Source organism: Pogoniulus pusillus, chromosome 3 (genome assembly GCF_015220805.1).
Source record: "Pogoniulus pusillus isolate bPogPus1 chromosome 3, bPogPus1.pri, whole genome shotgun sequence".
Taxonomy (NCBI): Eukaryota; Metazoa; Chordata; class Aves; order Piciformes; family Lybiidae; genus Pogoniulus; species Pogoniulus pusillus.
In genome coordinates, this window is record NC_087266.1 from 9,750,955 (window position 1) to 9,777,179 (window position 26,225).

At 43.4% G+C, this 26,225-nt stretch overlaps 1 protein-coding gene across 6 annotated transcripts in view; it reads left to right on the plus strand.

Annotated features, from left to right (window-relative positions):
* Positions 1-3,704: 3,704 nt before the first annotated feature.
* The window catches only part of FAT3 (FAT atypical cadherin 3), a 486,301-nt gene continuing 463,780 nt past the window's right edge, over positions 3,705-26,225 (plus strand). For all 6 annotated transcript variants that reach the window (XM_064169873.1, XM_064169899.1, XM_064169893.1 and 3 more), the window contains exon 1: positions 3,705-3,815. The gene's annotated coding sequence lies outside the window, so the exon portion shown is untranslated. The remainder of the gene's footprint in view (positions 3,816-26,225) is intronic.

The following is a 26,225-nucleotide window of genomic DNA, read 5'->3' on the forward strand; positions in this document are numbered from 1 at the left end:
TCAAGGGTGTGTGTTAGGACGATGGAGCCAGTCTTCTCTCAGTGGTTCCTAGTGACAGGCCATGAGGTAACAGGCACAAACTTGAACATAGGAAGATCCATCTAAACATAAGAAGCAACCTCTTTACTTGGAGGGTGGTAGAGCACTGAAAGAGGCTTCCCAGAGAGGTGGTGAAGTCTTCATCTCTGGAGTAATTGAAAACTCGCCTGGATGCTATCCTGTGCAACCTGCTGTAAGTGAACCTACTCTGGCAGGAGGGTTGGACTAGATGATCTCCAGAGGTCTCTTCCAATCCCTATCATTCTGTGATTCTGTGAATTATGACTGATAACCTTTTCAAAGTACCTCATACAGCAGCCCTTGGGGACAGATTGTATTAAAAGATTTTCAATATGCAAATAGTTTGATAGTTTGAAAAATAGCTGTGTTGCTAACATTTGGCCTGATGACGGAAAAAGTGTAGTAATTTGCCCAGGCAACTGTCTCTAAAACAGTGTATAAATAGCCCTTTGCATTAATTCAAAGTGAAATGTCAGTGTTTCATAATTTATGATAGTATGCTGAGATTCAGCTTCAATAGCTCACTACTGGTTCAGTTAACATCAAGCCTAAAACCTATCTTCCTGTCTTCTGAAGCTTCAATCTTTGGGAAAACTCTTTTTTTTTTTTCCCTGCTTGGAATTATTTTGATTTATACTAGCTGAATTATTTTTTTATAATTTCAGTGTAAATTACTGACTTAAGATAAAGTGAAATACTCTGTTGTTGTTGTGGTTTACTCACATCTTCTTAAATCTGATAATCTTGGCAGAAAAATGAGAAGGAATTATTCTTGTTGCTTGGAATGCAGGAACCTAAAAGCTGTTTCCTCGTCTGTACCTGATGACATTATAAATCAGACATGGTAGTTACATTACTGTCTTTCCAAGAGTCATTTGAAGCTGTTTACCTTTAAAGACCTGCTGCAAAACAGCAGATTTGCTTTGCCAGCTTTGCTTCTGGCCATCCCTGACTTGTTACCTAATTTGGGGCAACTCAGCCATCCTGCTCCTGCTCCTCTTTCATAGCAGAGTAAATTCTGCTAAACCTGACAGATACTTGACTGTAAAATGGTGGTATGGGAGACAACACAATTCCTTCTGCCCTAGTTATTCCTTAAGCTTAAAGTGAGAACTGCTCACCTCCTTGACAAAAAAAAAAAAGCAAAAATGATAATGAGTTGTTACAGATGAACAAAAATGTTATATACATGCAAAATGGTCTTGCTAATGCACAATTATCAACAGAGCTGCTGGAAGAAGCTCCAGAAGAACAACATAGATTATTACCATGCTGGTAGGATTGATTAATTAAAAACAAAAAACAAACCAACAAACCTGCATTAACTACTTCTACTAATACTCATTATCATTTATACATTGAAACATTCACAAAATATGTATGTGTAAATAGCTTTCTTAAGTGACAAATAAGGGTGCCTGAAGGGTGCAGCATGATGTTGCTGTTGTTTTCCAGTTGTATGGGGTTTGCATCACAACCAACACCTCTACAGTGGTTAAGGGAGAGCCAGAATAGGAGGAAGGCAGAGGGAAGTCAACTTCTGAGACCTGAGGCAGGTTTGCCATAAAAGCAAATGAAAGCTGTATTCCAGAGAATATTTTAAGGGGACTAAACAGGGGATGGTGGAGTACAGGATCAAATGTGGAGTACTGCTACCAGGAAGAGTGTGAGTATGGACAGTGTGGCCCCTTGGAGCCTCAGGAAGGCATTACAAGGAGCTGAATCTGCCTCTTCCAAGACAGAGGTGCAGATTTGGACACCGTTCTGATTCTCCTTGGGAAGAGAGTAGAATCAGACACACTCAGAAAGCATCTGTGTTGGCCCCGATGCTATCGCTTAGTGCTTTTTGTTCCACAATATGAATTTCTGGAGAGAGGATTTTCAAACAATGTGGTTTAAATTTAGAAAGTGACCATTCAGTTATAAGTGCAGTTGAAAATTATAATGAAATGGAGCCCAGTACCTCCAAAATACTGGTCAAAAGATGATTATCTGTGTAATGTGTGTTTTCTGAAGTTTATGCACAATTATCAAGCCCTATTTTTAGACTGAATTTCAGGAGAGTTGTGTTTCGTTCTTGGCTCTGCCACAGACTTCCTGCATGACCTTGGGCAAATCGGTTTCTTTCTCAGTACCATCTGCAGCATAATACATTTTCCTCCCACTCTAAATTTGTCTTGTTGATGGAGATTATGAGCTTTTTGGAATAGGACATCTTCTCACAGTGTTTATTGAGTGACACAGTGAGACTTTGATCTTTTATTGTACGTTCTAGATAGCTTTTTAATGCAAGTGACGATAACCTGCTAGTGAAGGTGACTTCCACAAGATCACCTTCTGGGACCAGTGCAACCAGGGAGTGAGTATAAGATCATAAAAATCCTAAAATCTGTTTCAGATTTTAGAGAAAGATGGTACTTGTTACACGCTTCCATTGCAGAACTTTTAATTTAAGCTGGTAAATTTTACCAGCAGTTTTTGTATGTATTTTCCTTCTCATCTTTCACAGCCCAGACCATGACCTCCTGTTCTGTGATTATTACCTTGGTCCCTGTGATTAGCACAGTGTTGCTGGTTGGCTTTGTTTGCTCGCTTGTTTTTTCACCTTCACACTAAATTACAGCAGCAGATTGACCGGGGGTGTGTGAGCGTTTTATGGAACTGGTGAAGGGCACTGGCACTGCACTGCTGGTCCTCAGGGGGACCTTCTTACCTGTTCTTTGCTTTAGCAGTTGTGACTTCAGCCAAGTGGGAAGCATGGACAAAGTGAAAGAGCAGCAGACTAGAAAACAAACAAAAGTAGAAGGGAATAGCTGAAGGTTGCTATTGTTACTCCAAAACAGAACAAAACAAACCACAAACAACGACAAACCTGGTAAGGTAGGGGCCTGGTGTGCACTGGTAGAGAAAGAAATTAATGGATGATCAAACAGGTACCTCATCACAACATCCTATTGTAACAAACAAAACGGGGACTTGGGCGCTAAACGTGTTTCCTCGCTAGCAAAGCCAAAGGGATCAACTCTTGGGACATGTGGAGCTCTCGCAGCAGTGTCACAGGCTGTCACAGACCTGTGGCTCAAGAGCCTAACTGTGCTTACAGGCAAGTGCCCACCGCACTGGGCCCCAGGAGGTTTCCCCAGTCCTCATAACGCTCCCACCCCACACGGTTACCGGCGGAGGTGGGCTCACCAGCTCCGCAGCTGCCTCCAGCTCCCGGCGCCAGCCCAAAGCCAGTACCCCGGCAGCGCGCAGGGGGCAGGCGAAGCCGCGCGGAGTCGCACGGGGACCGGGGCGGCAGCCGCCGAGCACAGAGCCGGCACTGCCACTTGGCCAGCGCCTTCCTTCGGTGGCGCGACGGCAGCAGAGGAGCACTGACCTCCAGGGGAGCGGGAAGGACCTACACTGAGCGACCCGGCGCCCTTTTGGGAACGAGTGACCTTGCCCGCGTTCCCTGTGTGAGAAACTTCTTGGGAGCTGTTCACAGCCACCCTCCGCTCCGAGGCGGCGGGAGCCCTCAGCGGGCGGGGCTGGGGCGGGCGGCGGTGGCGGTCCCTCCCCGCGGGCCGAGAGGCGGGTGCGGGCCGCGCTCCCGGCAGGCTGCGCTGTGCTCGGCGCGACTGCCAGGCGGGGATTGAGCGTGCTCCCCTGCCTCGTCTCTTCGTCCCTCCCGCCGCAGCCCCCAGCGGCGTCCGAGGAGGCATGGAGACCCGGCGCGGAAAGCCGTGGGACAGCCCCCGGAGCTGAGCTGGCCGGTGCGTACCTGACTGAGGCTAAGCAGCGGGACGCGGGGGGGGATGGCGGAGAAACTTTCCACAGGGCCAACTCGGCAGGACGCCGAGGTGCGGGGACGGCGAGGATGGCAACCAGCACTTGGAGAAACTTCTGCCGCGGGTGCTCCGCCGCCGGTCCCTCAGGCCCGCTCCGCAGCGGACGCGGGGCTGAGCTGAGAGCTGTCCCAGTGTCGCGCTTCCATTCCCCTCTCCCTTCCCCTGCCAGCAGCGCGTCGCTCTCTACCCTGCAAGGTGCAGCGGCTGGCGGCCGCCCCTGGGCTCGATTCCCGCTTCGCGCAGGGTTTGAAGTCGCATGCAGGAGCTGTGTTTTTATTTTAAGGAATTTTTCCTCACGGCTTTTAAAATGTTTTTCCTTGTTTGTTTCGTCGCAGGGAGCGGGCGAGGGAAAGAGGGGGTGTGCATGTCTGTCGCTGCTTTTCAGCTGCAGTTGCTCTTGGCTGAGCCTGGGGACTGGCAGCAGCTGTTTGGACTGGGGAGAGCGAGCTGGTATCGGAGGACGTTGTCTATATTTTTATCTATCTGTATGTCTGTCTATCTGTCCTCTTCCCAAATATTGGAAGGGAGGGCTCGCCGCGCGCTTCCCGCTCGGCAGGCACCGGGATGCTGGCCGGAGCTTGAGGGGAGCGCTCTGCCCCCAGGCAGGGACGCTGGGGGCAACGGGGAGAGCAGTCGAGACTTACTCGCCGCTTCTGGGCTCTGCCCCATCGCCTCCCGTCTCTTCTCTTCCCATGCCTCAGGGTCCCCGGGACGCCCGAGGCGCGCGCGCTGTGTGTCCGTCCCTGTGAGTGCGTGCGCGCAGGGTGCTGCGTGCCTGGGGGTGTGCGGCGGCGGGGAGGCGCTTGGAGGGAACCTGCTGCGGCCGGGGGTGGGCTAAACGTCGCTCTCACAGCTCTAACTTCAGCTATTAAAAGAAGTAACCCGTCCTCTCCTGCCCACTTTTTGAACCCCGCTGGATTATTTGCAGGAGGAGAAGAGAGCCGTGCTACCCCGAGCAGCGCAGCAGTGGGTGTCTTTTATATTTATTTTTCTTTCCTTTTTGTTATTGCTCGTGGTGGCTTCATGCCTTTGCGTTGTTGCTGGGAGGAGTAAGGGTTGCTGAACATCCTTAGTCTCAGATACAGTTAAAATAAATGCAAGTAAATGGGGTGAAAAGGGAAGTCAGCACTGGCATCCTGGCATCAAGGTTGGTTAAAAGGAAGGCTCAAGGAAATGAATGCTTTCCTTTGCAGCACTGTCAGGGTTAGAGAGGTGCATCATTTGATTAGGGTTTTGCAGATCTTTAACTGATCTCTGTCCAGCAGAAAGAAATAAAGTCTTCTCCATAGGCACAGGCATTTTAACTGGATCTCCTTTAGCAAGTGCTTTGCTTTATAAAATCTGGTTTGACTTCTCAACAAAGGAATTAAAAATCATAAGAAGGTGAGCTATGAGAAATGCAGAGCGGAGTGCTACGCCTTTTCCTAGTCACTGTCTGGGTTGTGTGCTTTCATTAAAGGTTTTTCCTGGTCTGGAGCAGTTGTGAGGAAGGTATAAGCATTAGCTGGGAAAGCAGAACAAGGCAAAATAGCCTAAGTTCCTGGCTGCCTTTTTTTTTTTAATTCCTGCTGACATACACAGGGCTTACCCATCAGTTGAACAAAAAGTTACTTTTGTTGCTTGGAGAAGACTTCATTGTGGATGCGAGGAGGAAAGGAACGACCCCTCCTCAGTCAGCTTGCGTTTGGTAGGTGCTGCTGAGAAAGAGCTTACAGGCGTGATCTTTGTGTTCAGAAAACCAGTGGAGTTTTGTTGAGAGAGCCAGGTAGGAGCAAACGTACTGCAGCACTGGAAGCTATGGATATCCCTCTGCCTGATCCTTTGGTGGTGCTAGTGTTGTAGAAAATCAGCAAGTTAGCTGCACTTGCCTTGATGCATCAAATTGTACTGTCTTTGCTCCTTTTTGTTTTTTAGGCTTGATTCCTAACATGACATCTTTTGGCATCTTTTGGTGCAATACCTGTGTGCTGAAGGTATACAGGATGCTTCTGGAACTGTGTTACATTAGCATGTTGTTATCTTGTGTGCACAGGACAGGGGTGGAATATAACCCTTATAGTTTCTCTAAGTGCTGGCTTGCACTGTTTCTGATTCGAGGGCCTTCTATTCCACCAGGTTGTGTTGTCATGATTCCTACCATCAAGTTGTGCTGTTGTGATCTGATGTACCCTGGTTGATTGATTCTGTCAAATAGGATGAAATGGGCAATTAGGAGAGAGTTAGAATGTTTAGCCTTTACTTGTTAGGAACAGTTTGTAGCTGCTGTTCCATTACAGATGTTTTTTTTCTGTGCTGAATTCTCAAATGTCTTCTGACACATGCCAACTGCACTCCTACCACTTGTATTTACAGTGATTTTTTTCTGAGGGATGGAAAGTTGGTTAGGATAAGGTTTGTTTTAGTGAGGTGTGCCAATGTGAAACTTCATACTTCTGGATGCAGGTTTGAATCCCTTACAATTCGGCAGTGTCTTAAATTTCTTAACTATCTGATGAGTATTTGGTTGCTTTTGTGAACGGTTTCACAACTTCTGCCTGCAGTTCATTACACAAAAGCTGCTGGCAGTGTTAAGACCCTTGTTGTGCTGGCTGGAAGTTCCAAGGCGGGATGGGCATGCAGTCAAAATCACTGCAACAGAAGTGAAATGCTGGCTATGCTGACTTCAGTGGGAGTTTTGCCATAGATGACAATGGTCCAAAGTTTCAGTCCAGAAGTAGTCTTCCTTTTTTGTTGGTAATTCTGGTATATACTCTAAGGAAGCTTTTGCTTTTCTGTTGCCACCCAGACTGTCTGTTAGTTCAGAGAAGATGTAAGTCTCTTAGGATGTCACACTGTGCCTTTCACAAGCACAGCATTCCTAGGAAGGAAATCAGGACAGATACGAGTGGAAATGAAAACTGAAATGTGGACACATACTTACTGTTTCATTGCTCATATCCTGAGTTGTTCCTAGGGACATGGACCAAGAACTCTGAACTGTGCAAGTTTAGCTCTTTGAGACCGGAGTGGAGGCAGCCATGAGCGGCTGCAGCCAGTCCTGGCTGCCCGGTCCCTACTTCTGCAGATTATCAGTTTAGTGACAGACATTCAACATGCGAAGCAACAGTACATTCATTAATTCAGCCCTACTTAGCCTGTGCACATCGAGTGAGTTTTCTGTGTCTGTGTGATCTAGTGAGCTATTATCAGAGACACTTCATATATCCAGCATCCAGATAAAATCAGCATCCAGATAAATTTTTATGTTAAACAACAGTGACAAATGGGAATTGTGTGATACTGTTTTTTGCCATGGAAGGTGTATGGTGCAGAACATCAGAATTTGCATTTAATCAGTGCTGGTTGAAGGCTAGTCTAGGTCATGGCCATGTAATAATACTGTTTTTTTCAGGAGGAGTGCATTGCTTCGTTTTGCTGTATTTGGTGGCATGGAAGAGGATTTATTAATACACAACAAAAATGTTGAATGGAATTGTGGTATTTGGATCTGTCTGATATTTTTTGAGTGAGGTTTTTTTTTTTTTTACAGTGGAAACACTTTCTGTAATACCAGTACAGACAGTTTTCTTTTACAGTGCATTCTTTTACTGTATCTTCGCTCCTGACTTAGGTGTTTTGCTCGTGTGACTACGAAAGGGACGACACTGTGAACTAATGTAGAGCTGAGTAGGTTGTCCTCCATGTGCAACCATATGTCTTTATTTTAATAGACTTAAATAAGAAGAAAATCTTACATAGTTATAAATTATACCTTGTTAGTATGTCTTATCTTGTTTGCTATAAAAATTGATGTATCTAAAAAAAACCCCAGTCCTGATTCTCATTTAATTTAGATAACTGCATAATTCTCACTTTGTGTCTGTATAAAAAACTGTAGATATCATTATCAAGCATTGAATCAAACCCTGAAGTCGTACTACTGATGTTAAAATCTGGACAAATGTATCAATGGCAAGTAAGTTTGCACTGTTAGTACTATCAGAATGCAAAAGATGGCAGTGCTGTGAAGAGGGATCTTAGCAAACCCCACTGGGCTATTCTTCAAATGTCTGCTATGGGATCTGCATGGAATTCCATCTTCTGAGTTTGTTCTGGTTTTTTAGGAAGTGTAAGTCAGAGTTGATGATACCCATTAACATGTCAATTGGTCTGTGTGTTGTCTAAACCCTAAGTACTGCATTCTCTTCAGTGCCTGGACTTGAGTGCTAAGCTGGGAATCGGAGACATGACTTGTTGGGTCCTGAGCTGGAATGTGTATCACGGTTTGAGCAATGCATCGTTCTTAGCTTGTTTTTTTGCTTAAATTCATATGAAAACTGCAAAATACAGGGTAATATTGGTGAAATTGATTAGTATCAAAGCTACCACTGATCTCAAACTCCTGATTTCACACTTTTTTTTTTTTTTTTATCATGGAAGTATCAGGAGCAAACCTTGATGTGAGTGATGTAGGTTTTGTGTTGGAAAATTCTCCATTGTCTTATTGAACTGTTGTTGATTTTGCTGCTGTTCTTGGTGTATGAGCTTGGCTACTATAGTGATTATACCTAAACGTGTCTGTGCCTGTACTGCCAGTCATCCACAGTAAATCAAAGCATGAACCCTGCAGGCACTTACAGCACGTTAACACAAATGAAAAACACCAGTGGCTTTGCCTGGGAGAAAACAATATTTTATTTCTTTCTACTGGATGATGACACTACTAATTGTATGGCTTTCAGTGCGTGAGTGTAACTTCCTTTGACATCAGTGAGTGTTGCCCTGATCATTACATATATGCAGCTTCTTCTGGGTTTGGTGGTCGTGTCCCTGTGCTCCTGCAAAGTACATGGTTCCATCCCTCAGCTGCAGAGCTGGTCAGAGAGATGTGGTGAGATGTGTCAAGATGTGGGGTGGCTCCTCCTTCCTTCCCTAATGTAATCATGTAGTCATGTAATCAGCCAGGTTGGAAGAGATCTCCAACCTAGCACCCAGCCCTAGCCAGTCAACTAGACTGTGGCACTAAGTGCCTCACCCAGTCTTTTCTTGAACATCTCCAGGGATGGTGACTCCACCACCTCCCTGGGCAGCCCATTCCAATGGTAAATCACTCTCTCTGGCAAGAACTTCCTCCTAATACCAAACCGATACCTTCGCCGGCATAACTTGAGACTGTGTCCCCTTGTTCTGTTGCTGCTTGCCTGACAGAAGAGACCAACCCCACCTGGCTCCAACCTCCCTTCAGGTAGTTGTAGATAGCAATGAGGTTACCCCTGAGCCTCCTCCAGGCTAAACAACCTCGGCTTCCTCAGCCTCTCCTCACAGGACTGTGTTCCAGGCCTTTCACCAGCTTCATTGCCCTTCTCTGGACACATTCTGGTACCTCAACATCTCTTTTGAATTAAGGAGCCCAGAACTGGACACAGTACTCAAGGTGTGGCATAACCAGTGTTGAGTATAGGGGAAGAATAACCTCCCTTGTATTGCTGGCCACACTGTTCCTGATCCAGGCCAGGATGCCATTGGCTCTCCTGGATTTCTCTCTGCTTTAAAATACATTTAAAAGACATCTGTGATTTTTTTAAAGTTTTGGGGTTTTTTTTCAAATGGATTTATCATCCCATTCTGAGATTTGTTGGGCTTTCCAGGTGGGTGGCCATCGACAGGCTGAGATAGGCCACTTCTGTCTTCATTGTTGCTGGTGCTGGGGTTTAACACTAACTGCAATGAAAACTGGTTTGGGGCATTCAGTGCACTTAAATCCCTGTCCTGCAGCATGTCTAGCTTCCTAGATTGGTCCTGCAGAGCATCGGGGTATGTGGGGGGAAATAGTTTTGATGACTTCCTGTAGTACTGGTGAGAAATGGGCTGTCACCAGCCCTGGAAATGCACAACGCAACTTGTCTGTGCTTGCACTCTGCAAACTGTCTGTAAATAACATTTATTCTGTGTCTTAGCAAACTTCAAAGATTATTCCAGCTGTTGAAGGAAGTCTAGTGAGAGAAGGTAGCTGCAAGTTTAATTGTAGCTTCAGGACTTGAGCTAAATCAAAATCCAAACAATCTGATACAAATTACAGCCACTTGAATGTTGTTAAAGGTTAAAAGCGAGCCCTCTTCAGAATAACTCTTAATGTTTTGCATCTTAAAAATGAAGGAGCTTATTAATATTCCTTAATAACTTTGAACATACATTGTTTTTTAGCCTTTGAACCATTTGAGCACTTATTATGATAATGCAGATTAAATTTAGTGACAATGACAGCATAAATGTCAGTTTTGTTATCACATGTGCTTCATTGGTATCTTTTTAGTATTAAACATGATGATGTCCCATATCGATTAAACAAATCACAGCACCTAGAGTCTTAAGAAGATGCCTCTGTATTCTGCCACAGAGTGAAATGATTTGTTGACTCTTCATATTTAAATAATTTTGAAATTTGCCTGTCTGAGGTGGGTTTAATTTGGTTTTGTTTTATTTTTGAAAGCCAGTGTTTGAAATTCTTTCATTTGTATCCTCTAAGTGGAGATTAAATAATGGCAGCTCATGCTACAGCCAGGTGAGTTTAGTTGCTGCTCACGTGGCTGCATCTTTGTGGTGTGATTGCATGTGAGGTTGCCAGCTTCGGTTGGGATGACCTAGTTTTATGGATTTTCACTGCAGTTCAATGCATGTGATGGATACACTGGCAGTCAGTAAAACCAGAGCTGAGGTTTTACATGGGCATTTTTTCCAGTGGCTTGATGTGGTATTCTTTAATCAAAATTTAGACACCACTGTTCACTATTAGGGTCTTCAAGGGAGCCTCATTTCTAGTTTTCTTTGGAAAAAATCCAGCCTTTTTCTTAGTTCTTCCACTTTTGAAGAAAAAATGTTACTCTTTATTACTGTTTTGCTCATAATAGTGAGTGTCCATATCATTGTAGTGGCCCAGACCTAGAAAAAGCCTGTGCCACTGTAAGGAAAATATTTCTCTTGCAAAGAAGCTAGAGGATTGGGTGGAATAACAGTAATAATTATTATTACTGTTGTTATTTTAAGTTTGAGGTTTTCATTCAAGGCCAGGATACAAACAGAGTGAAATGGCAGCTGCTGTTTTCCAGTAGCCAGGATTTAGAAGTTATCAAACAGTGAGTAGCTGGAGGGTGATGTAAAGAGTGACACAGAGAAGAGGGGCAGCATGATAGTAATGCATTGTAGCACCTATGCTGCTTAATCCAGAGCCAGGAGGTTGGATAATGCTGGAATTCTTGTGGATTTTTATGGATCAGACTCATTTTAGAAAGTTTTGTTGTTGACCTTCCATGTGTAGACACTGTTCACTCCAAATGATGTGTGAGCTTCAGGTCACCGCTGATGCATTGGGTGGGGCTTTGTGGCCTTACAGCAGGCTGCTGGCTCAATTCTCTTCTTTTCACATGGCAGCATCTGTTTGGTAGGCTTTTTTACCCAACATGATTTATGCAGGGAGTATTTAAAAACCACACTCCTCAATGTGGCTTATTGCTTCAGTAAAAAGCATTGTGATATAGAGCGTTAGGGCCATAAGCAAATATTTGGTGTGCTTCTGCAGGCATATCATGAGGACAAGAATAAACAGTGAGGCACATACACTGCTGACAGGACTTTGAGGATTGACCCTCATCAATATCTGATGCATCTGTTTGGCAGTGGTTTGTATTTGGGTGAATTTACATGGTGAGGTGTAGCTGAATTCTCTGAATCATAGAATGGGGCACCCACAACCTCTCTGGGTAACCCGTTACAGTGCTTCAGCACCTTCACAGTGTAGAATGTTTTCTTTGTGTCTAATCTATATCTGCCCTCCTCCAGTTTAAGGCCATTACCCTTTATTCTATCAGTATATGCCCTGGTAAAGTGTTCTATCCCATCTTTCATCTAGACTCCTAGGTGCATTCTGGCTCATGTTCAGCTTTTAACCCACCACACCTCTGAGTCCATCTCTGCAGAGGGGCTCCTCTCAGTCTGCTCATTGCTTAGCCAGTATTTGTGCTTGGGATTGCCTGAACCTGAGGAGAGGGACTTGGGGGTGCTGGTGGATGAGAAGCTCAGCATGAGCCAGCAGTGTGCACTTGCAGCCCAGAGGGCCAACCAGATCCTGGGCTGCATCAGGAGAAGTGTGGCCAGCAGGTCGAGGGATATGATTCTCCCCCTCTACTCTGCTCTGCTGAGACCCCACCTGGAGTACTGCATCCAGTTCTGGAGCCCCCATTACAAGAAGGATGTGGACATGCTGGAGTGTGTCCAAAGAAGGGCCACTGGGATGCTCAGAGGGCTGGAGCAGCTCTGCTATGAGGACAGACTGAAAGAGTTGGGGCTGTTCAGTCTGGAGAAGAGGAGGTTCTGAGGGGACCTTCTTGTGGCCTTGCAGTATCTGAAGGGGGCCTACAAAAAATCTGGGAAGGGACATTTTTGGCTATCAGGTAGTGACAGGATTAAGGGGAATGGAGCGAAGCTGGAGATGGGTAGGTTCAGGCTAGATGTGAGGAGGAAATTGTTCTGCTTATTGCAGAAATTCACTTTGTTTCACTCACTAACTGTTCTAAGAGATTCCTTTTACCTTCATAATTTCTTTGCTGTGCAAATACTTCTTAGCCCAAGCATCTATAAAACGAACTTAACATTCCATCACTCCTGCAGATGTAACACCTATCTCAGTCTGATTGCTGTTTATGTCCTGCAAGGGGCTAGTCTGCTCAGCACCCAGGCATCAAGAGGGTCATTGGAAAGAGGGGAGAATCTGAAGCATGCTCCAGTAATCTCTTGCATATGCATTTTACCTTTTCCACTTTGGTTGCTTTTAATCTACTGTGTGCTCTTCCCTCTCTGCTCAACCACAGTGAGATATCCCCAGTCCACATGCTAGAGTGTAAGAGACCTGGTTTGTAGTAGTAGTTTGTCTCCCAGTTTATGTGATGCTAGAGTCTTAGAAGCATCATTACTCATTTGGATAGTCCTGTTTGGTATGTCAGTCCTGCACCTTATGGGTTGCTCAGATATTGCCATCACGACCACACCAGCTCTCTAGCAGCCAGAGGTCAGCCCTCTGCTGAATCAGGAGCTCGTGAACCCAAGTACAGGTGTTGGCTGATGGTGCTCCCAGGCAGCTGGGGGGCTTGCACGGCAGCCACGTACAGACAGCAGGCTCTTGTCATGACCGCAGAGCATGCTGTGCCCAATGGCCATTATCACAGGTGCCCTTCAGGGGTTATATGCAGATATGCACCGGCTTTAGTAGGAACCATTAAGCAGAAATTATGTAGGTCATTATCCTATATGGAGTGGGAGTTCTTGTGCAGTGCTTGTGTACACTGAGGATGATGTTATCGTATTACATCCTCAGAGTTGGAATAACATTGCTCTTACATGTCTTAAAGTTATTCATAATGAGATTGGCCACCTTCAGGGTGCACTTTATGCGTGAGCTATCTTTATTGTACTGACAGCATAACTATGTTTGTAGATGAAGGTTAACAGAAGTCCTAGTCTGTACTGTCCTCTTGGTTAAGTAGTTGTTGGCAGTCATGGAGCTGTTACCAATCTGCTGCAGAGATTCTTTGCATTTTGGATGAAAAGAATAGTGACTTCTTGTGAGTATTTGTTTCCCTGATAGCAGAAGCTGGATGACTTAATCTCTGTCTACATTAACACATTGATCAAATTTCACAGCAAAATATCCAGGGGTAACTATAACAAATACTAAAAAATGTAAGCCTGGGCTGTAATTTAACTCCTTCAATCTTGTGCTGGTTTTGCTGGGATGGAATCCCAGGCCAGCCATGGCCTGTGGGCCAATACAGTTCTGAGTCAGCCTGGACAGCTGAGTGGAATTGGCCTATAGGTGTATCCCAGACTATGAGCATCACACTCAGTATGGAGGAGGAAGTTTGCTGATGAGAGAGAGGACCCTTATGCTGGAGCATCTTGCTTTTGCTTCTTCTTCCTGCTTGCCTGCTCTTGAGGTCATCTTTCCTGCATATCGTGACTGCTGCCTGTGTGCTGGGCAAAGTATAACTATGTATTATGTATTGACATTGATATCAATTTGGCTATCTCTTTAAATCTGTTTTCATTCTGACCTGTGGGATTTCTCTTCTTTTCCTGATTGTTCTTCTCTGATGGGGAGGGGTAAGTGGGTGATAAATTAACTGCTGTAGTTTAACCTCAGGTTTGGGTTAAATGTAGACATCTGGTTATGTAGTTCTGACTGTAATGGGAGTGAAAACTGAGAGGTGGATTTTAGGGTAGCTCTATCTGCAGTAATAGTCAGCTGTAGGTCTATCAAAACAGCCTTCTAATGCCAGAGTTGCCTGTGGCATGGCATTTAATCAAGCACACCCATATCAAAAGGAAAAATCAAGTCTTTGAGACTATTTCCCTTCCAGATACCTGTTAGGAAGTCATAAGGATGAGATTCCATGAAAATGCCGTGTGAGGAAAGGTTGAGGGAACTGGCTTTGTTCAGCCTTGAGAAGAGAAGGCTTAGGGGAGACCTTATTGCCACATACCAGTATATAAAGGGTGGCTACCGGGAGAATGGAGACTTCCATTTTGCCAGGAATCACATGGAAAAGACAAGGGGTAATGGTTACAAGTTGCTCCTGGGGACATTGTGATTTGACTCCTGAAAAAAAAATTTCACCATGAGAACAATTAGACATTGGAATAACCATCCAGGGGCAGTAGTGGATTCCTCTACATCGGACAGTTTTGAGACTTGGCTTTACAGGGTGCTAGACCATCTCATTTAATCTATACTATTATCTAAAACAGTTGGATCAGATGATCCTTGAAGCCCCTTCCAACCTGGCATTCTGTGATTCTGTGGAAATGGTAAAGCTGAGTTAATTCTGGATGTTTCCTGAGGGAGGCGTGGCTGGTTGGTTTGCTCTTTCCTTCCTTTTTCTTTGGGCAATGCCATCAGCATAAGGTTGAAGCTGTTCTTCTGGGTGGAGATGGGAGTCCTTTGCAAAGTGATTGCTGAGTGGCTCCTATTTATATAGCAGGATTTTAAAACCAGCCACCCTGCAGAGTTGCATGCCATGTCTTGCAAGTGGAGGTACTTTGCTTATTCCAGCAGGTCAACTGCAGGTGCAGCTGAGAGGAATCAGGAGGTTGTTGAGATACAGAGTCAGAAATCCTGTGGACTGTACTCGTCTCTTCTTTCCTATTGCCAGACAGAGCCTTTCATTTGAAGTAATGTTATTTTATCATGAGCCAAGCAAAACCACAGAATTAAGTATAAAACCACACCAGACTGGGAGGTTTAAAGCTATCAGTCAATCTGTTAATTTTAAAGGTAAAACTTTTTCTAGTTTGCTTTCTTGTACTGGGTGTTTTGCCATTTTTGTTTGATTTTAGCTTTTAGCATCTCTTCCATATCTGTTTGTGAGTTCGACACTGGGTCACTGGGACACCAGCAGGAATGAGAAGTGTGGTTTATGCCACCATTTCCAAAACCAGTAACTCTTTTTCTTTCTGAGTGAAGCAGGCTTCCTTGGTGGCTATATTGTGAAAATGTGAAAGTTTGGCATCTTTTGTAGTGTCTCGATTTTCAAATCCATCAAGACATAATTGCTTAGCAATTAGGGAATGAAAAAATCAGTGTGCAGAGCAGCAGTTCCCCAAAAGAAACTGTTTTTTTTTGGTTTTTGTCTGTGTGCTGAAGTTCTTCCCACTGAAACGAGAAACTGAGGGGAAAAATGGAAATCCTGAAACTTGAACAAGTTGAGGAATATTTCCAGATTCGTTTGAAGAGAGGTGTTACTGCCTATCACCTTGTACAAGATCTGTGCCAAATTTCTAAGGGTCAAATTTTCAATGCAGGTGTTGGCCTGGTGGGCTTTCCCTCCCCCCAGCAGTAAGGCTCAAAGCTATATTTCCTAGGAAAGGATTAGTAACAAGCCCTCACTCTTTGTTTAAATGGACAGACTTGAGCTCCATCTGCAGTAGTACTGCAGTGATACGGGATTCTGATTTGTCCTGGTGATAGCTTTCTCTGAGTATCCAGAAAACATTAAGTATATCTCGGTGTTTAGTATGTGGGTGTTTTAGAAGATGAGACTTTAGAAGGAGGAAACCTATAGAGCAGTTTGATAGGAATGACTGATAATGAGTCAAAATGCTGCTAAGCAGCCCTGAGCTGCTGCTATCTCCTATGCTCTCCTGCTCTTCACAGCAATCCTCTTCTGGAGGCTTGCTTGCATTTGTGTATTGCAGGAACAGCTTCAGTCCACAAGCACGTAGTATTTTGCTGAGAAATATCAAAAGACTTCAAAAGGAATGACAAGAACCTCAGTTATTCTAGAGATGAAGGAATCAAGGCAGAGGCAGATGAATTGACTTGGTCTGGGGCCATGCAAGGGTTAGGGGGTGAGATACAGGAGCCAGCTGTCATCAGGTTTTTGATGAGCAGCAGACCTTGCTCAGCAATTTCGCTGACAAGGAAGACACTGCAAGGTAGTTGTGTTGTTTTGTTTGGGTAAGAACTTTTCAGTTGGTATACAGAGCTGGTGGACTTGGGAAGAGACCTGAGATGGGTTTGATGTTACTGCAAGCCCCTGAGCTCTTTTCAGCATTGGGTATAATTTTCCCTTTTGCCGTAGGCTGGCTGATAACCCATTCTCTTCCACTGAAACCAGTATTTAATGTGCTCAGTGATTTTGTCTAGGGTCAGAAGAGCACAGAGATGGGTCTAAGATGTTTTGGATCCATGTTGTTCATCTGCCACCAGTTTTTTTCTTTTCTTCTAGTAATCCAGATCAGCTGGAACCCAGAATTGCCTGCATCTTCTCTAAAAACTAAAACTTCATGATTTCAGCCTTTGAGGCTCTTTCCTTTTGATATTTTATTTAGTCTGTGCTGTCTTGGACTGTCCTTGTGCAGAGTGCACTTTTGTGTATCACAGGCACAGTAGATAAGGGAAAAGAGTAAAGAAGAGATCCCATTTCATCATCTTGCTCTGGAGTCCCTCTAGCGGTGCAATCCCTGGCTATATATGTGCTATGTATTACATAAGCTTGCCCCAGCTCTGCAGCAGTAGTGAGGCAAGTCTCGTTGGTTAGGATGCTGTGCATATTTATCTAACATGAGATTTCCCTCCTATCCTTCTCTTTCCTATAAAGTACACTTAGTACAGTAGTAATTAATATAAAGACATCCAAGTTTTAAGGTAGTCTGAACTGCTGCTATCTTCTGTAAAGAAGAGAGATCTCTTGGGCTCTTTATCAGCAAAGCTGGAGGTAAAGGAATTCCATGTATGAAGGGTCACCCCAGCCTAGTAGCAGAGGTTCCCTTTATGGTTAACGATGAGCACTTCCAGGTGAGATTCCTTCCTTCATTCCCTCCCAAATATCTGGCAAGGCTCTTGGGGTGGGTGACTCATGCTGTTACTGTTGATTACAGTGGCGGTGGAATTGGCTAATTTAGTTTAGGTACCTAACTTTAAGCTGGCTGAAATCAGATCAGAAAAAATCCCCACTTGTCATCTTGAGTGTAACCTCCAGTAGTGCTACCACACTAGCATCTGTTAGAAAGAGATTTCCTGAAAGAAAAGTGTAAAAAAAAGTCTTTATAGATGTGTTTTCATTTGGATGTTTGGGTTTTTTTATATAAAAAAGTGTCATTATTAGATTCTCTTTAATATGAAGCCCCAAGATGTGCTTTACTGGAGATGTCTGCTCTAAAAAGCATATGAGCATTGTTTTGTGAAAGTAGGTTTTTTGGACAAAAGCATAAGCATGCTTAATTTACAGAGACTGTAGTTGGGAAGTAGCAATTAGAAATGACAAAATAGCAGAAATTATGAGAGAAAGAAGATTCTATTAATGCCTTTGTGGTAGTAAGTAGGTCAGTGAGCTGAGAGATCCTGGACAAACCTGCAGTTCTCACACAGCAAGGTTGGAAGAATGATGCTGAAGCGGAGGTGGTGGTTCAATCAGTGTTGGTGGTGTAAAGCAAAGAGTACTGGAAAATTGCACAAACTGTCTTATATTCTGATTTTGGAAATGAAGGATGTCAGCTCTGCAGTCCCATGTAGAGATAGCCAAATATTTTGCCTTTTGTTTTTTCTGGATGAAGGGGTGAAAACAGATTAATTGAGGCCATGCAAGATTATTCTCTTGCACATGGTGGAAGGCACCGTCTTTGTGTGTGTCCCATGCGAGGCAAACTGTGCTGCTGCGTGGGTGGTGGTGGGACTGTGGGACCCCCTTCCCCCCTGCACAGGACTGCAGTCACGGGGTGTGCACAGGAATTGAGGTGCCCTGATTTGGGACCCACAGAAAACCATTTGCGTGATGAGCAGGTGACGACACCAATTCCCTCTCCCCAGTGAACACAAGGGTAAGAGTCCAATTATTTTGCACATAATGAGGAGGTCACTGAAAGAGGGAGTGGAGTTTGGCAGGGCAAAATGGGAGCATTCTCATACTTCCATTTTACACTGAAAAACTTCATTATTTAGTTACATGGTTATGAATCAAGTTCTGACTCTGAGTTTTTAAGTGCTTGAAAGGAGGCAGCGATCATCATGGTATATCTGGGGATCACGTAAGGTAATGTTGGAAAGAGGTTGCTGGGGAAGGGGGTGTGAATGTATAGCTTAGCTTTCTTTTGAAACCTCCCAGAGCTAATGGAAGAGGAGAGTAATTCGTGAGTCAGAGTAAGGATGTGTAAATGCAGAAAAAGAATCAAATCTATTAGTGTTGACTGTGATTTTTTGTTTTTAGCAAGAAAAAATTGAGACCTTTCTTTATGTGGACTAATGCTATTAAATGAGGAATTATAATAGTGATGTTTTGATCTGGGAAACTTGTAACAGCTGCAGAAACTGAACTGGGATGAGAAGCTGTTGAAGTGACAGCAGTGGATGGGATATGCGTTGGTACTGGTCAGCCAGGAGTGCTGTGGTGCTGACTGGTGCTTACAAAGCTGCAGGAGGAGACTTGTCAGCACTCTGGGAAGCTCAGTTTGCTGTTTCAGTGGAAAATATGAGAAATCCTGAGTGATCAATTGTCCTGAAAATGGTTTGGAACCTCAAAGCTTCAACTTATTTTTGTTTGGTTACTTTAGTTTTTACATTAAAAAACCACCCAATTGGAATTGTTTAGAAACATTGTAAAACTTGAGAGGATTCTTCTCCTAGTTTTGACTATTTCAAGTAATTCCCCCCCCTATTCTTGTATGACACAAAGTGCAAAAGAAATAAAGAGGTGGTTGCATCATCATCAAAACCTATGGTTGTTCTCCAGATAGATTGAACATCTTCCATAAACTTGAATGGGGACTTCAGTAAACTGTGTGCATGCACAGAATTATCAGGCATCCTCTTCTAATTTTTCTCTATAAATTTACTTAATGTTTAGAGAGACAGTCAGCTGTGTACCTGTTTAGTTTTCATGTTAATGAAGCTCTAGGTTGAAAGAAGATGAAGTTATAAAAATGAAATGCTTCATGGCATTGATTTCTCTAGACACTAACAAGACAGAATTTGAGCGGAGATGGCAACAAAGTAATGTCTCTGTGGGCTCAAATGCCAAATTACATAGAATGCAAATAAATTAACTGAGTCATCCTATTACTTTTCAGGATAAGGAAGTTGCACAAACAATTTCTGGAGTCTTCTAGAGGAATATAAAACTAGAGATGCAGTGCTAGAGGGGTTTTATAGTGTACTACAGAATTACATTTTGGAGTGAATAATTCTGGAGACTAAATTATTCTTCACTGACTACAAAATTATATGCCAGAATTTGTTGCAGAAGTAATGGAAGTCAGCTTGAGAAATAACTGGAACTTAAAAGCAAGTCCACCTTGCTTCAAATTATCAAATGAGCCCATAGAAGTATTAGAATAAATTAATCCAAGTTATAAATTAAAAAAATATTAGAAGCATGGATGTGCCTCAGTTTCCTCTGAAGAGATAGGGCAGTTGGTTTGCCATAGAATCATAGAATCAACCAGGTTGGAAGAGACCTCCAGGATCATCCAGTCTAACCTAGCACCCAGCCCTAGCCAATCAACTAGACCATGGCACTAAGTGCCTCATCCAGTCTTCTCTTGAACACCTCCAGGAATGGTGACTCCACCACCTCCCTGGGCAGCCCATTCCAATGGGAAATCACTCTCTCTGGGAAGAACTTCCTCCTAACATCCAGCCTATACTTCCCCCGGCACAACTTGAGACTGTGTCCCCTTGTTCTGTAGCTGGTTGCCTGGGAGAAGAGGCTACCCCCAACCTGGCTACAATGTCCCTTCAGGTAGTTGTAGACAGCAATGAGGTCCCCCCTGAGCCTCCTCTTCTCCAGGCTAAACACCCCCAGCTCCCTCAGCCTCTCCTCATAGGGTTTGTGTTCCAGGCCCCTCACCAGCTTTGTTGTCCGTCTCTGGACACCTTCCAGCATCTCAACATCTCTTTTGAATTGAGTAGCCCAGAACTGGACACAGTACTCCAGGTGTGGCCTGACCAGTGCTGAGTACAGGGGAAGAATAACCTCCCTTGTCCTGCTGGCCACACTGTTCCTGATGCAGTCCAGGATGCCATTGGCTCTCTTGGCCACCTGGGCACACTGCTGGCTCATCTTCAGCTACTATGTACCAGTACCCCCAGGTCCCCTTCTTCCTGGCTGCTCTCCAGCCACTCAGTCCCCAGCCTGTAGCACTGCTTGGGGTTGTTATGGCCAAAGTGCAGAACCCTGCACTTGGCCTTGTTCAATCTCATCCCATTGGCCTCTGCCCACCCACCGAGCCTGTCTAGGTCCCTCTGCAGGACATAGGACACTGTTCCTGCAGCCCATCCTATGGTGGAGTTTATATCTACCTCTTTACACAGCTGTCTCTCAAAATAAACTTGGTGTTTTGGAGTGTCATAATTGTGTGTCTTAGTGGCATTGTTAGCTGTTGCAATGAATTTACAATAGAAGGGACATGCCTTTCCATTCTGCTCTTTTTCTTCCCCCTCATTGGAAACAGCCCTCATCTCTCACAGCATTATTTTCTTTAGGCTAGGTACTCCTGCATCACATTGGGTTTTTTTTTACTTTTTGTAGTGGTGTGGAAATAAAAATGAAAAACTGGCCTAAGAAAATATCTAGTATGAGATGGAGGTGGAGAAATTTCAGCTTTGCTGTAAAATCGCAGCCTAAAATTGCAAGAGGAAATCACTTTTCATGAACATGCCAAGCGAAGCAAACAAAACTGGAGCCTGAGATATCATTAATATTGTGGCATAGAACAATATTTCACTTTAGGAGGAGTCATCAGATCAATGGATAAAGAAATAATTATATTATACACTTTAATGTGGATATTACTTTGGTGCAGTATGAGATTTTCTAATGCAAGTCCAAGTTGCTATTAGGTTGATGTCTTCCTTCCATTCTACAATTACTTAGGTTTGCCTGTCATAGCTTTTAACAAGTCAGTAGTTGATAGGAACTTCAAATTATTTTGCTTGTGGTTTTTTTTCCTGTCTTTTTCTGCGCTGAAGGTGTAACCCAGAAATTGTGACCTTACTCAGTCATCTTTGGAATGAATTTTCAGGGTTTTTTTAAAGACACTGAGGTGTTTTCTCCATTTCCCTATTTTATAAAACTCATGGATAAAAAAAACATCACATCACACATGCCTTTTAGAATGTTTGGATTTTCCAGTTTAGCATCTTCATTTAAATATGCCTGGTCTAAGGAAATTCAGAGGAGGTGGGGAGGTGGCTTTTGAGAGTTTTCTTAGCTGGCTTCAGATAAATAAGTTTTTTTTTTATTACTTTCTGGAAATAGAAATACAGAGAGATAATACACTGATGCAGAAGTAATATCCGTCAATGGGGAGGCGAGCAGAAAAAATATGTATCCTGCAGAAATGGAATATATATTAGTTTACATTTCTTTCTGTATTTTGAGCTTTAAGAAGTGATAGGATGAGCTGTTATTGCAAGCTCCTAGTTAATCTGATGTTTTTGAGGTCTCCTTGCCATTACAGTCAGGCAGACTTGTTCCAGGTTCAGGTTGCTAATTCTTGACACACAGGATATTTTCCTTCTCATTAAAATGTATTTATTTATTTTGCAGTGAGAATAGCTTGCTTAAGATGCTTCTTTTGATCTTTGGTAATGTCACAGGCTCAGTAAGGCTTCTAGCATAAAGTGGTTTTCATCTCATTTCAGTTTTGCATTCACTGCTAATTGGACCTGAATAATATAAGCTCGCTGCAAAACTGGTTTTAGTTTGTTAAGTCCTAATGTAATGTCCACTAAGATACAGGCATCATTAGTGTTTGGAAATTGCTCCTTGTCTGTAATTGGAAGGCTTCTTTGGGTGTTTTTGTGATTTTACTTGCATTTATTGGGTTTAAAGCCTTTTAGGAAGTACTGAGGTAGGGGTAAAGGCATGGTGAGAAATGTAAAGTTTTTGCAAAATAGATTTTTTTTTGTTTGGGAAGCTTAAATTTGTACTGTCTCTTATGTTTCTAGGGTAACAACTTAATGTAATGCAGATCAGCAGCTGAAATACTTTCCCTAGCAGCTGCAGAGTGAAGTTAGCAGGTTGTTCTGCAGCTGATACCGGGAGCTTTGTGGGTGGTGGGAGTGGCAGTTGTCCCCCCAGCTCCTTTGTGGCTGGTGTCCTTTTGGGGAGTACCAAGCAGCACCGAGGGAGGCCAGAGTTCTCTTTGAGAGAGGTTGAAATACAGGATGCTGCAATTTCAAGGCAGTGGATAAAGTCAGATTTCCTATAGCAGTGTCTCAAGCAGAGCTTTGGAAGAAGGGAGGAGGTGACAAACTGATCTTTCTGCAGCAACTTGGATTGGAGAGGAATGTGAAACTTCACAGTTTTCTCCCATCTTTCCCTTGAAATTTAACACAAGAAATGGATAGGACTGGGAGACAGTTTTCTGACAGAAATCCCAGAACCTTTATTCCCAGAAGCTGAGATGGTGACAAGAAGCTGGGTACTCAGCAGGGAGTTACCCAAGAATTTTGTTGACTGAATTAAATCCTTCAGCAAGCAGGTGTCGGGTAAATGTTTTGATTCTTTGCAGTGTATATTTGCATATTTGAAGCTTTCTGGTACTTATGACTCACTTCAGTTTGCCCAAGTCATAAAAAGAACAAACCAGCAAGTCCCTTGATTTTTATGGGATTGCTGCATTGTGGTTTTAAGAGCTGCATGCCATGAACTGGGCTTCTCAGTGCAAAGTTCCATCTTGTCCTACCCTCATCTGGGGAGCTGATATACCTGTGGGGCTTATCTCAGGTTAGCTATAGATATGTTACATCCCAAACAGCGTTGAAGAGACTCTAACCACTGTTATCTGAGTATCTCCAACCCTGAATACTTGTTGTTTTCATCCAGAAACTGATGAGTCCCTCTTGCTCTCCCTTGCATAATTTCCACCCTGTTTCTTGGCCAGGGTGAGAAATTGTGGGCGTAGCAGGTTGAACTAGAGCAGCAAACAGCTTTAGCCCTTGTGGAAGGTGCTATGAAGTGTTTTAAATGTTCGATGCAAAGTGACACTTTATTTGTAGTGATGTTTCCTTTATAAAGGTTATTTTTTTCTCTTCATACAAATATGCTGGGGTGGCTGGAGAAGGAGAAAACATGCTGAGAGAGTAACACTTGATGTCTCAAAGCGTTTTTATTTTCTTGATAAAAAGTTTTTCTGCAAAATGTTTCCATTTTTGTCACTTCTTGTTTGCAGGCATCATGAAGGATGATAATATGCTCCCTGTAACCTTCTTTTGTGTATTTTTGTCTGGTATGTTAATAGATTCCTTAATACTTGAGGAAAAGCAAATCTCTACTTACTAGTTGCTAATCAGAACATGGAAGTGGCATGGTTTTCTCTAAAAACTGTAATTCAAGGTTATGCATGTGCAAAAATAGCTTTGGGCTACAACAAATATTTTCTTCAGCAGGTCTAGCTCATTTTATTGACATATTGTTTTGTAAACTCTGGGTGACTTGCATTGTTCTCAACCAAAATAACTTGCATCAATCAACATAAGAGGGTAATTAATTTGCGTATTTGCATTGTGGAAGTGTTTCAGACTTCTTGTTACTATGCAGTGCTAGACTTGAGAGAGGAAAAGTGCAATAATGTTCTGGGTTTCTGTTTTGGTTTTATTCTTCTGTTCTATTTGTGCTGGAGAAAGTGTGACCTTCTTAAATTTGAGCTTCACATAGCTTTGAATGAAAATAAAGGAAGTCTTACGAGTGAAACTGTGTTTTATGACTGTATTGCACATTGGTACAGCCTTAATGAGTTCAGGAGAGGTTGGCTATTGCATGCTATAGCAAAATGTAGTCCAAAACCACTTCAAGAACAAATGCAAGAAAATTTAACTATTTTCCTTTTGTATGAATGTCTGAGCAGAAAAGACTGTTGCAGGTATGAATCTGATTTTTGTCAAGGGTGCACCTGGCACCTTGCAGCCTACCAAAGATGAGTGAATACATGTGCTACATACTGTCTTTGAAGAGACAGGTGCTGTCTCTTGTTTTTGTGAGACACCAGAAGGTCTGAGAGCCACCTGAGCGAGTGAAGCATGCATAAAACAAGTTTCTGAATCCAATGACATTGTAGAGAGCAGCGTGGTTATTTCTTCAGATGGATTGACAGAAGGTTTTTGAAGGGAGCATGACTTGTCTCTGAAGGTATAATGTGATACCTCTTCCTCTGCTCCTCTGCACCTGGCATTAAATCACAGTATGTCTGTGATTCCTTAATAGCTATTTGTTGTTCTGGTTTTTGTTTGTTTGTTTGTTTTAATTTTTATCCCACAGGATAATGGAGAAGTGAGGTGGGATGTCCAAAGCCTCTATGTAGAGGATTACCATACACATGCTCTTCAGGCAAATCGTTTTACACAAACCATCATTTAGAATAAAACCTCTTAATTTTAAACCTGAGACAATGTAATTTACTTTATGTATTCTCTGTTACAGTGCTTGATCTGTTCCCCAAATATCATACATTAGCACTGTGACCTTAATTCTTCACTTTTAATCACTGCCCACGGGGATATCACTGAAGGTGAGAAAGCGGCTCTGGAAAGCATGGCATTGGATAAGATGTGCCTGACATCAGCTGAGGATATCTTTGGGGAAAAAGCAACCAAGCAAACCACTCTTGTTTTTTGCTGTTTTAATTTATTAACAACATTCCTGACACTTTATGTGAGGAGCTGCCCATCAACAGATAGCATTCAGGCTGATGCTGCTGCTTTCTCATGATGGTGAATGTTGTTGCATTATTTCTGTCAGTTTGTTTTTCTCTTGCAGGTGAGACTGGTGTTGTGGTTAAACTGGTTTTGCTGTAAAGATACGGACTGAAATTGGATTTTCTGGATTTGAGCTTTGGTCCTGAGATGTGAGGTCAGGATGTAACTGAAGTGCACACTGCTACTGCTTGTGCTAGCTAAGCCTAAACGGTTTCTCTGTGGCCAGTGCTGAGAAGCAGCAGGGTTGGCCCAGCTCACTGGTAACACGTCTGGGTTGCAGAATGTGTGCTGCCTTCAGCTTGCTTGTAATCCTTGATTTCAGTCCTCCTGTGTCCATGCAGAAAACTCCTGCTTGTGTGTGGTGGTCATTTCAAATTGGCTGTGCTGGTGATGGCTTGGAGCCCATATTCTGCTTTCACTCAAGCTGGTAACCCTCCCTCTTCCTGGTGAGGACTTGGAAAATCCAGCGGAATACCAGTAAGCTCTCCAGAGCTTTCCTGTATTTTTCCCCAGATACCTGAAAGAGTGGATGAATTTCCTCATGTGCTGGCGAAGAATCAGAAGTACTTGACCCAACAATGAAAATGTCCTTGGGATTATTCACCAGGGGACGTTAAAGGCAAAGCAAGCCAAGGAAGGTTATTTAGAAATATAGGCAATGTGACTGTTGGTAACTTGGTAAAACTGAGTTAGTCTCAGGTGCTCTTATCTGTGCTAACTGCTGGGAAGCATTGAGCTGACTGGAAAAATGCACCTGTGCTTTCAGTAACTTGCAAGTACTGAAATCTGACTTCACTCTGTACCAGCCTAAATGTATTCTGCGTTCCTTCCTTTCCATGAAATCAGAAGTGTCAGGGTACTGCAGTTAAGATGCTTTTTTTCTGAATCAAGTACATTTCCTCGTCTCACTTTGAATCAGCTGGTGCAGGAACTTGGACTTGAGCTGTCTGCATCTCAAGTCAGTACACTTCTCTTTGCTCTGTGCTTAATTGATGTGATCTGCAAGCAAAAGAGAATTTGTGAGCTAATCTAGTGAAAGCCTGGTCTCAGAGCTTCAATTTTTAATCTCTTCCTAGAAGACAAGTGATGTGTGCAGTAGATGGTGCCAAATACAG